This window comes from Anomaloglossus baeobatrachus, chromosome 5 (genome assembly GCF_048569485.1).
Source record: "Anomaloglossus baeobatrachus isolate aAnoBae1 chromosome 5, aAnoBae1.hap1, whole genome shotgun sequence".
Classification (NCBI taxonomy): Eukaryota; Metazoa; Chordata; class Amphibia; order Anura; family Aromobatidae; genus Anomaloglossus; species Anomaloglossus baeobatrachus.
In genome coordinates this window covers 489,117,697-489,132,775 of record NC_134357.1, presented here as the reverse complement: position 1 = coordinate 489,132,775, position 15,079 = coordinate 489,117,697, and the positions used below count along the sequence as shown (strand labels likewise).

Sequence of the window (15,079 nt, the reverse complement as noted above, 5' to 3'; positions counted from 1 at the left end):
GAAGTTTAACCTGATTGGCACCGTGATTGATCCGGCCGTTGCCGGCAAGTAGTCCCCGTAGGGACCCTTTGTACCGTTGCATGAGGAACTCTTCATGGACATGCCTGAGAACTTGCAGGGCACCCACGAACTGGTGGGATTGTAAATATGTTGGGGCATGTTTCCGTTGCCGCCTCCGGAGAGGCTGATTTGGAGGATGGGCCTGGAGGAAAGAGATGGCCCAGGCCCGCCACTACCGCAACCGCTGGCGATCCTCCGGGGGTCAGGGGTCCCCCATGGACGTGGGGTGCCCTGAAGTGACAGCCGGGTGCGAGACACCGTGCCCGTTCCCGCTTGGGCAGCCTGGATCTGGACTGGGGTCAAGGGGTGCTGCCCACTTCTTAGGGGCAGCATCAGGGCTAGGTTGCTTGGGTGGGAGAGCGGAAGCCGTCCGTTATTAATAAAAATGTATGTCACAAACCACCGGGGGGGTCACTCAGAAATCCCCCGCGCTGGCTACCAGTACGTCACAATCGGGGGGTAACAAGTGGGGGGTCACCCCTCCTTTATACCTCCCGACCGACAGACAGAGCACGTGACGCGCTCTCTAGCGCCCCTCTTATAGTCAGGCCAATTATGGAATTGCCCGACCATAAGCAAGGAGGCCGCTATACTACTTATGCCGATTATTGAAGGGTCCCCGGTGAGAGTAAGGTATATATTCCCCCGACCTCCGCGGGCGGAATATATAAAATCTCCCCGAATCTCACTGGCCTCCCCACAATAATCCTTGGCACAAACTCGCTGCCACCAACCGCTTCACGGTAACTATTAGCCGAACACACAGACGTGGGATTCAAGATCGAGATAACAGAACAGCCCAAGATTAATTATATAATTTAATCAGCCTAAAGCACACTAGAAACTACAATATATACAATAGGGAATCTACAGAATATACATATGTCAGAGTACAGTTACAGATAACGCATGGGTTACAAACAGGTATACAATTACATCAGTTACCTTGTGTGTCTGGCCACAGGGGGGCGCTGTAGACCAGGTTTCTAGGATTCTTCCCACAGATGTTTCCCAACCAGGCCCCCGAGCAGAAGAACACTGGAAAATGGCCGAAGTAGGGTTATCAACCTGGGCAGATCCAGGTCCCCTCCTACCTTAGTGACCTCACAGGGAAGCACTGCCACTCCCCCTGCATGGATCAGAATTATCCAGCAAAGGGGATATTGGCCATAACTTTGCCTGGGAGCGTCGTAGGCGGACGCCAATGCTCTCATTGTGACAGTTATGAATTTAGCTACAGAACGAGGGGACTCATGACCTGTCTACGAGTTCCCATATGGCTGATATCACGCCTGGGGTATTTCCCAAGCTCCCCCTTCCATAAAAAAGGTGTGCCAGCATCGTCCGCCTGCGCAAACACCATTTTTATGGTTGCCATATTTATCGGAGATATGGCTTGCGAGATATGAACCATTTTTTACTGGAGTCGTTCTGTCTGGCTACTTCCAAGCCTTGCTAATGAGATACAACTCTTGTTACAGGGTGACGGCAGGGAGTCATCCTGGGTCCATTGTCCTCACATCATCTCATCTCCATATCAGAGGAGATGGCTGTTGGAGGTGTAAGTGGGATGTGACACCTTCACAGATGCTGGACATTTGAGAACCAGAAGGGAGGGGGGCACTGCCAGGGAGTGATGAGAGCAATTATGACTTCTAGTCATAATTCCTCTTCATATCCCAGGATTTACCTCACACCTCCCCCCTTTTGAGGGCGCTAGGGGGCAGCACACTCCGGTGTTCCCCCGTGCGCCCGTCCGCGACCTCTCCTTGTCGGGACAGCCCGTCTGCGTTACCGTGGTCACGGCCCCTTTTGTGGCGAATGGTGAAGTCGTATTGCTGGAGCGCAAGGCTCCATCGCAACAATCGCCCATTCGTCCCAGAGACGGTGTGCAACCAGCTGAGGGGATTGTGGTCCGTCTCCACGATGAAGTGGCGCCCGTATAGATAGGGTTGCAGACGCTGCAGGGCCCACACTATGGCCAGGCACTCCTTCTCCATTGTAGAATAGGCCACTTCCCTTGGTAACAGCTTCCTGCTCAGGTACAAGACTGGGTGCTCTTGGCTCGCAGAGTCCACCTGGCTGAGCACCGCACCGAGGCCGAAGTCACTGGCGTCGGTCTGTACTACAAACGGCCGCGTGAAGTCGGCTGCCTGTAGCACGGGCGGGCTGGACAGGGCGTCCTTTAGGGCCCGGAAGGCTGTCTCGCAGTCCACTGTCCAATCGACTGCAGAGGGCAGCTTCTTCTTGGTGAGGTCCGTCAAGGGCTTTGCCAGGCTACTATAGCATGGAACAAACCTCCTATAGTACCCAGCGGTCCCCAAGAAGGACATCACCTGCTTCTTGGTCCTGGGGGTGGGCCAGGATGCGATGGCCTCCACTTTCTCAGGCTCGGGCTTCAGCGTTCCCCCACCTACCCGGTGACCGAGGTACTGGACCTCGCTCATGGCCAGCTGACACTTTCCCGGCTTGATGGTCAAACCTGCCCGGTGGATCCGCCTGAGCACCTGTGCTAGATGCTCTAGGTGGTCCTCCCAGGTGGGACTGAAGACGGCAATGTCATCCAGGTACGCGGCCGCGTACCCTTCAAGTCCCTTGAGCAGGGTGTTGACCATCCGCTGGAAAGTGGCAGGGGCATTCCTCATCCCGAATGGCATCACCGTGGACTCGTACAGTCCAAATGGGGTAATAAAGGCAGAGCGTTCCCTGGCCTTGCGAGTCAGGGGGATCTGCCAATATCCCCGGCTCAGGTCCATGATGGTCAGGTACTGAGCCCCGGCCAACTGATCGAGCAGGTCATCGATGCGTGGCATTGGGTACGCATCGGCGACCGTGACAGCATTGAGCCCCCTGTAGTCCACGCAGAACCGAGTGGTTTGGTCCTTCTTAGGGACGAGGACTACAGGCGAGGCCCAAGCGCTGTTGGATGCCTGGATCACCCCCAGCTTCAGCATCTCGTCAATCTCCTGGCGCATGTGTTGCTGCACCTCCAGGGAGACCCGATATGCTGAACGCCGGATCGGGGGATGATCCCCAGTGTCCACGTGATGGACAGCCAAGTCAGTCCTTCCGGGCTGGTTGGTAAACAACCCCCGGAAGGGGAGGAGGGTGGCCCACAGCTGGGACCGTTGGTCCTCCAAGAGCTGGTGGCCAACCTCCACATCCTCAATGGATCCGCCTGCCCTAACCTGGGCTAGCATATCCAAGAGGGTTTCCGCTTCTCCCTCCTCGGGCAGGTTGCACACGGGGAGCGCACATGCCTCCCGCTCATGATGTGCCTTCATCATGTTCACATGGAAGGGCTTTCGCCTTCCACGGGCGGGGTCCAGGGTGACCAGGTACGTTACAGGGTTGAGCTGCTGGTACACGAGGTATGGGCCTTCCCAGGCTGCCTGAAGCTTGTCCTGTGGTACGGGGACCAGTACCCACACCTTTTGACCCACTTGGTAGGTCCTCTCACAAGCGTTCTGGTCGTACCAACGCTTCTGATCGGCCTGGGCTTGAGCCATATTGTCGTGTACCAGTTGCGTCAAGGCCTGCATTTTGTCCCGGAAGCGCATGACATACTCGATGACCGACACTCCAGGGGTGGCCAAATCCCCTTCCCAAGCCTCTTTCACCAGAGCCAGGGGGCCCCGCACACGTCGCCCGTACAGGAGCTCAAACGGTGAGAATCCTGTTGAGGCCTGTGGAACCTCCCGGTAAGCAAATAACAGGTGTGGGAGATACCGCTCCCAGTCACGCCCATGGGAGTCGACCAACATCTTAAGCATCTGCTTTAAGGTGCCATTGAACCGCTCGCACAGGCCATTAGTCTGTGGATGGTACGGGCTGGCCACCAGATGTCGCACCTGGACTTGCTTACAGAGGGTCTCCATCAGCTGGGACATGAATTGGGTCCCCCGGTCGGTGAGCATTTCCTGGGGAAAACCCACTCGGGAGAAAATCTCCAGCAATGCGGTGGCCACCTTGTCAGCCCGAATGGACGACAAGGCCACTGCTTCTGGGTACCGGGTGGCATAGTCAACTACCGTCAGTATGAAGCGTTTCCCGGAGCTGCTGGGGATGGCCAGCGGGCCGACCAGATCCACAGCCACCCTCCTGAAAGGCTCATCGATGATTGGCAGAGATACTAGTGGGGCTTTGGGGTGTGGCCCCGCCTTCCCCACTCTCTGACAGGTTTCACACGAACGGCAGTAGGCAGCCACATCGGCCCCCATTTTTGGCCAGTAGAAATGCTGGTTTAACCTGGCCTTGGTCTTAGCGATCCCTAGGTGTCCGGCCATCGGAATCTCATGTGCGATCCGCAACAACTCCGTCCGGAACGGATAGGGTACCACCAACTGTCGGTCCCTGGGCCACGCCTCCGGTGAACCCTGCTGGACCGTGGCCCCGGTACAGCCGTCCTTGGTCCCAGACCACTCGCTCCGGGTCCGAGTCCGAGGGAGGCTGTGCCGCCTGCTCCTTTAGAGCTTTCAGGCTGTCGTCAGCTTCTAACGCTGCCTGAAACCCCTGACCGGATGTGGCCAGAATCGACGAGACTGTCACATCTTCGGTCAGTACCCCGGGACCTGTGTCCTGGCCTCCACCTGACTCGGCTGCCACTTGGTCAGAAGGGGAAGAGCTATCGGACCTCCGGGAGGCCCCTTGGCTTCCAGCACTCCCACTGCGGGTGACAGCGGCCACAGCCGCTGCGACCGTGGGTCGTGCCTGCTCCTCCTCCGTTCCTGACCAAGTCGCCGGTTCAGGCAGACCTACCTGGCTTCCTGACACCCCGGTTGTGGGGGAACCCTGCACCGAGATCTTACCTGGGAGCACTTCCGCTCCTGGACCGGCCCCAATCTCACCTGCCTGTTCCCCTCCTGCAGCAACAGAACCCCGCTGTGAAATCTCTGGGGACCCCACATTTGCTGTGGTAGCCCCCACCCCACACACTGGTCCTCCCCCTGCAGCACCCTGCTCTCTGCTTATCCCTGCAGAGGGCAACAGATCCCAGCTCACAGGCTGGTTACTTGTAGAGGCATTGTCACACCTTTCTCTGACCCCCTCCCCTGTCACAGCTGCAGCTGAGTGTGTGTCTATGGTGTCTATGCAAGCAGAAATATCAGAGTTCACTCCCTCCTCCCTTACATCATTCATAGATAACACATTAACATTGTCCGGAGGCATGTCAGTACTGGCTGAAGGTTCAGCCCTTGGTTGGGGCCCAAACTGGGAGGTTATTTGCCCCAAATCTGTCCCAAGTAGCACGTTTGCAGGGATCCGATCAGTTACCCCCACCTCCCTCACCCCTCGCCCTGCGCCCCAGTCCACATAAATGTCAGCAACAGGCAGCGCCGGGTCAATGCCTCCAATCCCGGAGACAGCGAGGGTTTTTCCAGGGATCAAGTCTTGGGGGGACACCATCTCAGGCCGCACCAGAGTCACCTCCGAGGCGCTGTCTCGCAGTCCTATGGTCACAGACTGGCCGACGGTGACAGGTTGGAAGCTGTCCAGGGACCTACCACCACCCCCACCCACACAATACACCTTGGGCGGCCCTTGGGACGGGGACGGAGCCGGGGCCTTGGGACGCTGAGGGCACATGGCCTTGAAGTGTCCAGGTAGGTTGCACTGGTGGCACCGTCTTGGTTCCGCCACGGGCCTGGAGAGGGGAGTTGAGGGGGACACCCCCTGCAGTCTAGGGGCAGGTGGGGCAGTCGCAGAATTCATCTTACCCCCTCTCCAGGTGCTGCTGGTGGCCGCTCTCCTGGCCTCAGGGGCCCGGTTGTTGGTGTAGTCATCGGCAAGGGCAGCTGTAGCCGTGGACCCCTTTGGCTTCTGGTCTCGGATGAACTGGCGGAGATCCTCAGGGCAGTTCCACAAGAGTTGCTCCGTGATGAACAAGTCCAGGATCTCCGGTCCGGTGGAAAGCTGCAGGCCTTGGGTCCAGTGGTCGGCAGCTCGGGCAAGTGCCCGCCTGTGGTCAGCCCAGGAGTCCTTTGGTCCCTTCTGTAGGCTCCGGAACTTCTTGCGGTAGGACTCTGGAGTGAGGTTGTACTGTTGGATCAGGGCCCGCTTGATGGTGTCGTAGCCCTGATCTGCCTCAGCAGGCAAGTCCCCAAGGACATCCAGGGCCTTACCCCTTAAACGGGGGGTCAGGTATTTGGCCCACTGGTCCTTGTCCAGATGGTGCTGCAAGCAAGTCCGTTCAAAAGCAGTCAAGAAAGAGTCCAAGTCTCCATCCTTCTCCAGCACTGGGAAGTCCTCAACACGGACCTTTGGAAGTTTGGTGTCTTGAAGGTCACGTGTGGCTGATGAGGGCCGGAGCTTAGCTAGCTGCAGCTGGTAGTCACGCTCTGCCTGTCGCTCTCGCTCTCGCTCTTCACGCGCTGCTTGCCGCTCCGCAGCCTCACGCACTGCTTGCCGCTCCGCAGCCTCAGCATCACGCGCTGCCTGCCGCTCTGCCCTGTGCTCTGCCAGGAGTCCCTTGTAGCCCTCCTGGTCTCCAGCCTGGAGAAGGGCCATAGCCATTTGAAGAAGGCTATCCGAGCCTCCCAGGCTCGGTGGAATGGCACGTGGTGATCTGCGGCATGCTGCAGAGCTAGGCGATTCACTGTCCCTTTCAGAGCGGAGGGCTGGCATCTGGCTCGTTGAGGAACCTTGGGTGAGCTCCTCCTCATCTTGTCCAGCAGTGCCAGGTTGCGCAATGTCCTCGGCAGAACGGTTTTCTGGCGTCGAGCTCCTGGAGGACTCGTGGGCAACCTCCTCATTGCTGTCCACAGCACCGTCCTCCCTCTCTTCGGCTCCTGCCTTAGCATTGGCCAGTTGCATAGCTCTGCTCCTGGTGCCATCAGCCATTCTTGCAGACTTTTGGTCACTGACACAGAACTGACACCTGATGCCTCCACACACCTTACAGTATCTGCACTCTGACACTCTAGTGTTGAGCTAGTCTGAAGACCCCAGCAGCCACAGCTGCTGCAGGCAGTCTTTAGTGTCTGGGAGTATGGGTCTCACACTCACACACACTATTATCTCGATGCCACCGCTGCCACCAATATGTCACAAACCACCGGGGGGGTCACTCAGAAATCCCCCGCGCTGGCTACCAGTACGTCACAATCGGGGGGTAACAAGTGGGGGGTCACCCCTCCTTTATACCTCCCGACCGACAGACAGAGCACGTGACGCGCTCTCTAGCGCCCCTCTTATAGTCAGGCCAATTATGGAATTGCCCGACCATAAGCAAGGAGGCCGCTATACTACTTATGCCGATTATTGAAGGGTCCCCGGTGAGAGTAAGGTATATATTCCCCCGACCTCCGCGGGCGGAATATATAAAATCTCCCCGAATCTCACTGGCCTCCCCACAATAATCCTTGGCACAAACTCGCTGCCACCAACCGCTTCACGGTAACTATTAGCCGAACACACAGACGTGGGATTCAAGATCGAGATAACAGAACAGCCCAAGATTAATTATATAATTTAATCAGCCTAAAGCACACTAGAAACTACAATATATACAATAGGGAATCTACAGAATATACATATGTCAGAGTACAGTTACAGATAACGCATGGGTTACAAACAGGTATACAATTACATCAGTTACCTTGTGTGTCTGGCCACAGGGGGGCGCTGTAGACCAGGTTTCTAGGATTCTTCCCACAGATGTTTCCCAACCAGGCCCCCGAGCAGAAGAACACTGGAAAATGGCCGAAGTAGGGTTATCAACCTGGGCAGATCCAGGTCCCCTCCTACCTTAGTGACCTCACAGGGAAGCACTGCCACTCCCCCTGCATGGATCAGAATTATCCAGCAAAGGGGATATTGGCCATAACTTTGCCTGGGAGCGTCGTAGGCGGACGCCAATGCTCTCATTGTGACAGTTATGAATTTAGCTACAGAACGAGGGGACTCATGACCTGTCTACGAGTTCCCATATGGCTGATATCACGCCTGGGGTATTTCCCAAGCTCCCCCTTCCATAAAAAAGGTGTGCCAGCATCGTCCGCCTGCGCAAACACCATTTTTATGGTTGCCATATTTATCGGAGATATGGCTTGCGAGATATGAACCATTTTTTACTGGAGTCGTTCTGTCTGGCTACTTCCAAGCCTTGCTAATGAGATACAACTCTTGTTACAGGGTGACGGCAGGGAGTCATCCTGGGTCCATTGTCCTCACATCATCTCATCTCCATATCAGAGGAGATGGCTGTTGGAGGTGTAAGTGGGATGTGACACCTTCACAGATGCTGGACATTTGAGAACCAGAAGGGAGGGGGGCACTGCCAGGGAGTGATGAGAGCAATTATGACTTCTAGTCATAATTCCTCTTCATATCCCAGGATTTACCTCACAATGTATACACATGTTTTGCAACGTTAAAGTACCGTGCCTCCCATTAAGGGAAGATTTATAAACTTGCTTATGTTGAAGGTTTTTATATGTTTTATATCTTTTGCAGTTGAAAAATAAAACCGGTGATGGATGGGCAGCCCGCGGACGGTCTGCATTTAACCAAGGGGGAATGTGGCGCCCTGGACTAGCCAGGTCGTCACAGATACTACAACATACACCCCCCACCCTGAGACAGGCACATCAGTCAGACACAAAATCCTTGTTGCCTCCCTCCAGGGGCTGATGTCCACACCAGGTGGCGTGGAGCCAGGCGGTTGGCCCCACCCACTGAGGAGTTCACAGTCCTGGAGGCGGGAGAAGGAAGTCAGTTCAGATCAGAGGTAGAAGTGAAAGGAGTGAAGTAGTAGTAGAGCAGCTAACTGACGGTGTCCGGGTGTGTGGCCCGGGCACTAAGAGCAAGGTTGGCAGACGGTGGTGGCCGTCTGCAGGAGAGGCAGATCAACGCAGAACCGTAGGACCGGGGACGGGCGGTGGCCCGCCGGTACCGAACCGGGGAGCGAAGTGAAGCCAGCACACACAGACAGGGCCTACGGACCCCGACCAGGCTTGGAGTCGCCATTAGAGGTCAAATCCATCAGTGACCGGAACCCCAGGGGTTTCCTAACAGCCAAGACCCGATTGAAAGCAACCGTCCAACCAACAGAAGGAAATACAGCTACCGCCACAGCTAGAGTTCCAAGGGCCAGAGCCTGCGGGCAAAAGGGCTCCTCCGGCACATATATACGCTGGGGAGCGGGTTACCGGTGGGAATCCATCAGGACCGAACATACACAAAGGTGCAGGGAAAGGCAGCCACCACTAACCGTCCAGGAGAAGCCACAGCAGCCGGCTGCGGGACCCATCCATCCAGCCGTTTGGTTTACCAGAGACTTTGCGTACCTTTGTGGCTGAGTGAGTACTACTGTGCCGTCTGGCTGCGCAGTCCAAGCGACCCTGCACCTTCCCGACCCTGCCTCCCCGTCACCTCACCGGGCCCTGGGACCACCAACCCCTACCCACGGAGGGGGAAAACAACATCCCAGCTGCTCCCTGCCATCGCTCCCGGGATTTTATGCCGCGCTATTCACCAGGCACAAGGACGAGAAGATATTCAATGTTCCTTTATTGTAGCTTGAGTCTACGCGTTTCAGGAGTGAATGGAATTCACATTGGAGTTTTGATAGACACAAGTCAGGGCTTCATCATTTTCATCCGTCAGATTTCCTGTATTCCCTGAATAAGTCTATGACAGCTGAAAAGCGGCACAGGGAGCAGAGCTCCTGAAACGCGTAGACTCAAGCTACAATAAAGGAACATTGAATATCTTCTCGTCCTTGTGCCTGGTGAATAGCGCGGCATAAAACCCCTTCTCCATTATTACTCTTTGTTATCTACCACGGGGGCTGCAGCAGAATTCACCTTAATACCACATGCTTATACAGGAGTTGTGACTGGCACAACTCTTTGAGGTGAGTGTAAATCTTTCACTTCTCTCGGTATATACCGGGTAAGAGCCTATTGCGCTTTCTATTTCCACAGTTTTTTTAATCCCGTGTAGACTGTGATCCCTCGTGGGCAGGGTCCGCTCTCCTGTATAAGTCTGTGTCTTGTATAGTTCATGATTATTGTACTTATTTTTATTATGTATACCCTTTTTCACATGTAAAACGCCATGGAATAAATGGCACTATAATAATAAATAATAATAACGGGCTCGTAATCAAACCGCCAACTGGCCAACAACTGATGGACGGTTTCTGCAGGCCATAAAATCATTGTTGTTGAAACCTGAGGACACAAGGAGCATTGGACAGTGTGCTGTGGCATCGGGACAGGTGAGGGTTTGGGGGGTCTTTTCACCTTTTTCTCTCTACGATTCAGCAGATTGGGAAAAAAAAATAATCAGATTCAGGATCATTCTTATATTTTTGTAATATTCCAGACAAATTCAATGTATTTTCCAATATTAATAAAAAAATGACCAGAAGTGACTTGTTCCATGGAGTCCAGTGAAGGCTTGAGGAGCATCTACAGAGATCTGCACATATAGCCCTGTATAAAGCCAGAACAGCCAGATCCAGTCATCACAGCCTGCTCTGCCTTGTAATACACAGATGCAGCCAGACACACCGGCTCAGCCTCAGGGAGGGGACAAGGACGTCACACCCTGGGGCGGTGTCTGTGCAAAAGCATGGTGGACAATAGCGGCCCCGGGAGCTGGGAATAATGCGCGGCTCCTTTAAGAGCTCCGGTAAACGCAGCAAAAGCGGAAGAGTGCGGACAACAGACGTATCCGATGAACGGACGGAGAACGGAGAACACGCTGGCCCGACTACGTTTCCTTCCTGACTGATGATCCAATGTATCAAGCTCGATCTCCATCCAGGACTGGGCAGAGGGTGGGGGTGGGGGCTGTATTGCTGTATGGGGGGGATGGGGGTCGTGCATGCTTTCTGTGGACTTAATGCTGTTTCTTTAAGCCAAGGTAAGTGCATCTCCCCTGAATAAAGATCTGGATGTCTCTGCACAGTCGTGTGTTTGCATTGCAATGGTGAGAGCTGGAGGAGGAGTGCCGTGGAATAAATATGGATGTGCACCCTTTTAGTGCCACTCGGCAGCACTGTTTGGGCACCCTGGTATAGGAAGAGTTAAAAAGCCAGGGAAGGCAAAACAACATTTAAATGCCTGGATGGGGGGAAAAGAGATTAAATTTCGCTTCTCTCTCATCAATTTTCTGTTTAATGTCACTGGGACTCCATTGTGGGAGAGGAGACGTCACCCAGCCATAAATGTGTGATTATACAGCGACCAGCAGCCTCTGCTCTAATTGAATGGATTTACTCCATGGAAGGCAGGTAGAAGGGACCCCTGAGCTGTGAGGTCCCAAATATCCCCCCCACCCAGCCAGAAAGGCTCCAGAGAGGGGCCAAACCCAAAAGGAGCCCTGACCACTGGCCACGCAAGCAAAAAAGCAGCCACAATCAACATCCGAGCGACCAATCTGGCCGATCAGCCGCCGACCTGGTTGTACCCAGCTGATCTCCAGCTTTTACTACTTTTCTCTCCCATTTTTTTTTCTTTAACTTGGATTGCTAAGGAATGAGAAAACACTCCTCGTTGTAGGTAGGTGATGCTTCTTTTTATTTATTTATTTTCTATTATTATTTAATACAAATCTACATTTTTCCAAAACAAACATATCAATATATCTTACCATGTACACGTGTCAGTCTATCATTTTGCATTGGGGTTTTTTTTTGTTTTTTTATTATTATTTTTTCAAAAAATAATGTTAGAAGCAGGATTAGTTCACCCTGTATTAATAGAAACGAAGACATTGTGTAGATCTCAGGAGAAAAAAATAGAAACCGATCAAATAAATTAAATTTCATTATTTGGCTCTAAAAATGAGCAGAATACACACAGACATCCAGAGAGCTCATTTTCTAATAGTCTTAAAGCATTTCTATAAAATGAAAGAAATGCTTACAGATTCTATATTTCTTGCTTTCTCCATCTTTTTTTGTTTCTTTTACAATAATTTATACAATTACGATTCAACACAATTTACACACACACACACACACATACAGATATATTACACTGTATATATTTTGCACTGTGTATATATATATATATATATATATATATATATATATAACATTCATTTCATATATATATTACACTGTATATATTTTGCACTGTATATATATCTATATATATATATATATATATATATATATATATATATATATATATATATAACATTCATTTCATATATATATTACACTGTATATATTTTGCACTGTATATATATCTATATATATATATATATATATATATATATATATATATATATATATATATATATATATATATATATATACATTTCATATATATTTAATTATAACACTGTATATATATATGTTTCGCACTGTGTGTGTGTATAATATATATATATATATATATATATATATATATATATATATATATATATATATATATATATATATATATTAGAGTGGAAAATATATTTCCACGTAAGAAATATTTCCTCTCTGTGTATCATAGGAGATACATTTAAAATTCTGTGGAAAAATACATCCAGAATATAAATTATTTATTTTATTTTCACCGATGGCCTACTTGGGATATCCATAGTAAAAATGTAATACTATTAGCTAAAAATAAAATTTATTTATATTTTAATTTATTTTTTTTTAATTCAACTTTTCAGATATTAACCAGTGAAAGAAAGAATTTAGGCTTAAGTTTGCTTAATTCTTATTTTTCAATTTATTTTCAATAAATATATAGTTGAGTGAAAAAAAATAAACATTTTACGTGTGTGTGTGTATGTGTGCGTGTATATATATATATATATATATATATTTATAGTTGTGTATATTTTTTTTAAGGAATTTGAAAAAAATACAAATTTAAAAAAGTTCAACAATTTAAAATGAATTCTTTTTTTTAATATGTTTATTACAAGAAATGTAATTTTAAATTGAACTTATTTCAAATTGTATTTTTTTAATTCTTTAAAATAAACGTGTGTGTGTGTGTGTATCTCACACACATATATTTGTATGATTATATACAAAACATTGACTATTTTTTTAGTTTTTTGTTTTTTTTTTCTTTTTTTGGCTATCCAAACCCCAAAGGCTTTGCCGGTAATGCTAACCTATTTTTTTTAATGCAACATACACCATAGTAGAAGGATTATCCCTGAGCTAAAATAATTTAGTAGCTATTTTTTAATATTTTGGTTCCTTATTTTTTTGTATATTTTTTTATTTTTCTTTAATCTAATATATTAAAAATGCCTTTGTAGATATTTTAATTTTTTTAGGTTTTTATTCGGCAGAAAAAAAATCGTGAAAGCTTATATATTTTTGTGGGGATTTTTTTTGTTTTTTTTTTGCCTAGTTTGCTTTCTATGGCTAATCCATCTCTGGTGATTATTTTTTTAGATTTTCTGTTTAATCTTATTTCCATTAATGTTAAAAAAAAAACCAAACCCATAATTTAAAGGGCAAGATAAAGGCAACTTAATCTTAATTTCTTTCTGTTCCTGGGTGTCAGAGGTTTTCTAGGTAGTGAGTTAGAGGGCGTTGGAGCAGGGTGTAGGGGGATCCGGGTGGACCTGTGTTCCTGGCTGTGGGGGGATCCGGGTGGGCCTGTGTTCCTGGCTGTGGGGGATCCGGGTGGGCCTGTGTTCCTGGCTGTGGGGGATCCGGGTGGGCCTGTGTTCCTGGCTGTGGGGGATCCGGGTGGGCCTGTGTTCCTGGCTGTTGGGGATCCGGGTGGGCCTGTGTTCCTGGCTGTGGGGAGTCCACAAAGGATTCTTTGTTTCCTCTTCGAATCTTTTCATTTTTACTTTGGTTTGTAATTGTATATCTAGATTTGGAAACAAACTTTCAATCCCAGGCCAGATAAAAAGACTTTTATATATATATTTCTAAATCAGGCAATCGCCTTTCTTTGATACCACAAGAAAAGGGCAGCACAGACCGCATTTCTGAAGTTCACCAGATCAGAGGCAGTGAGCGCAATCTGAAAGTTATTTACCAGGCGACATTTCTGCGAATTTCAACAATAACTCCACGGAATGTCGCATCTCATCGCACCAGGAATGCACCTTGTGAATCGCTGGGAAAATTAGGGAATAAAAATAGAGAGAATCCTCCCCCTATGTGGTTACAATGGAAAATGCGCAAAAAGGCGCAGATTGTAGAAGTGCTGATAGGAGGGTTTTTAATGTGATATTTTTAGGTTTGAATAATTGATGGAAGTGTTGTTTTATAGCAATTTCCAATAGCTTTTTGGGAAAAGCGCTGAGAGGGTCTATTCCCTGCGCACTTAAGTGGGGGCACAGATCCGAGGGTCTGGGGGACCTGGGAGCCGGGGATAAGGGGGTGCTGCGGCAGCAGAGCAGGGGCAGAGATATCCGAGGGTCTGGGGGTCCTTGGGCGCCGGGGATAAGGTGGTGCCGCCGCAACAGAGCAGGGGCAGAGAGATCCGAGGGTCTGGGGGTCCCTGAGCGCCGGAGATAAGGTGGTTCCGCGGCTGCAGAGCAGGGGCAGAGAGATCTGGGGGTCTCTGGAAGTCGGGGATAATGGGGTGCCGCGGCAGCAGAGCAGGGGCAGAGACATCCGAGGGTCTGGGGGTCCCTGGGAGCCGGGGATAAGAGAGCGCCTCGGCAGCAGAGCAGGGGCAGAGACATCCGAGGGTCTGGGGGTCCCTGGGAGCCGGGGATAAGAGAGCGCCTCGGCAGCAGAGCAGGGGCAGAGCCCCCCTCTCCATGGGAGACCCTAGGCCAGATACTTAGAATCTCCACCACCCGAACCCATCCGGGCAGCTCATCCATCACCTGCCTGTCCAGGAGTCCAAACATCAGCTGCACTCAATAGCATTGATCTGCCCAAAGTCCATGTTTGCATTGATAATTAATAACTAACAAGACTGGGCTGTAATAAACCCTCTCCTCTCTGGACAGGCAGCCTCCCCTCCCCCACTGCTCTGATCTTATCTGGACCTCTGGATTGGGACAATGGGCTCCTGTCAGGGCTCAGTGATGGGGGGGTCAGGCTGAGTACAGGGCCCGGTAGCAAGGGGTTAATGTG

At 50.5% G+C, this 15,079-nt stretch overlaps 1 protein-coding gene across 1 annotated transcript in view; it reads left to right on the top strand.

Moving 5' to 3' along the window:
- The first annotated feature begins 11,062 nt into the window (after positions 1–11,062).
- The window catches only part of BAHCC1 (BAH domain and coiled-coil containing 1), a 152,939-nt gene continuing 148,922 nt past the window's right edge, over positions 11,063–15,079 (top strand). The window contains exon 1 of the mRNA XM_075350703.1: positions 11,063–11,570. The gene's annotated coding sequence lies outside the window, so the exon portion shown is untranslated. The remainder of the gene's footprint in view (positions 11,571–15,079) is intronic.